Below are 1430 nucleotides of genomic sequence, written 5' to 3'. Positions count from 1 at the left end.
ATTCCTTTGATAAAGTTAGGGATGGTCCTTTCTTTTCCCTCAAGAAGTCACAGCATTGTGCAAGTCCTAACACGGAAGGTGTATACAGTAAAAGTACTTTTACAAATGTTTTTACCTAGGGATTCTGAGTGGCTCAGTGGATTAAGTGCCTGCCTTTGGCTCAGGTCATGATCTCAGGGTCCTGGGGTCGAGCCCCCACGTCAAGCCCCACGTCTGGCTCTGTGCTCGGCAGGGAGTCTACTTCTCCCTCTGCACCGCCCCCCCACTCATGCTTGCTCACATGCTCTCTCTCTCTTTCTTTCAAATAAATAAATAAAATCTTTAAAAAAACCCCAAATGTTTTTATTTAATCTTTACATATGAAGAAGAAACAATTACCCCCTGGTGATTATTCCCCCCTATTTGTTTTTTGGATTAGAAAATTGAGGTTCAGAACAATTCACATTATTCAGGGTATTTAAGGTGCTATTTCTAATAAGTAAGAAAGCTGGGACTCAAAGTCAGGTGTTCTGATTCCTTGGTTAGAGCTTTTGCCTTACACCTCAGATGTACCAAGGGCATGTTGTGGGACTCTGTTTTATTTACCTATTTTTGTATCCCTGAGGCCTAGTACCATGCCTGGCATTGAGTATATATTCATTAAATGTTAAATAAAAAGTTGGGATTTATTGTTTAAAACTTTCACTTGTGAGAAGAAAGATGCTATCCAAACAGTTATAAGGCAATTTCGATGCCTTACGAAGTTCAGGGAAGTCCAAGGACACAGCACGAAGGGAAGCAGTTGCAGAGTTGCTTGCAGATACTCTATTTTCTTTCCAAGGTAGAAGCTTAAGTGTTGAGTGGTTTGAAGGACACTCCTCAGAAGTCAAGGATTCACTGAATGAAGGCATTGTTTCTGTGGCTGTGCGACTGCTTATTTACTGCTCTGTGCCCACCTTCTAGTTTCACAGTCTCAGATGTCACTGAGGACAACAAGTTCCGTGTCTGTCCTTCCTGAGGTTACTGGGGACAGGGTTTCACCCAATCCCGCTGTGCTGTAGGAGACCAAGTATCTTCTAATGAAATAAATCCCCTCAAAGTCCTTCCTGGGGACTGCCAGAGGTCTGATTCCCTATTTTGTATGTGTGCCTGATGCACGAAAGTCACCCACAAGAAAGCTGAGGAAGGACTGAAAGGTAGCTGACAGGTGCCTAGGGGAGAATGTCCTTTAAATAAATAAGACCCATAGCTCCCACAGCTGTAGCAAAGTAAACCAAAGTGATAAAGACAGAAAAATAGAGCCTGGAGAAAATCTGTCAAAAGAAAAGAAAAGAAAGAAAGAAAGAAAGAAAGAAAGAAAGAAAGAAAGAAAGAAAGAAAGAAAGAAAGAAAGAAAGAAAGAAAGAAAGGAAGGAAGGAAGGAAGGAAGGAAGGAAGGAAGGAAGGAAGGA

Source organism: Mirounga leonina, unplaced genomic scaffold (assembly GCF_011800145.1).
Source record: "Mirounga leonina isolate KUSES-001 unplaced genomic scaffold, KU_Mleo_1.0 Mir_129, whole genome shotgun sequence".
NCBI lineage: Eukaryota > Metazoa > Chordata > Mammalia > Carnivora > Phocidae > Mirounga > Mirounga leonina.
Note: the sequence above shows the minus strand (reverse complement) of the source record.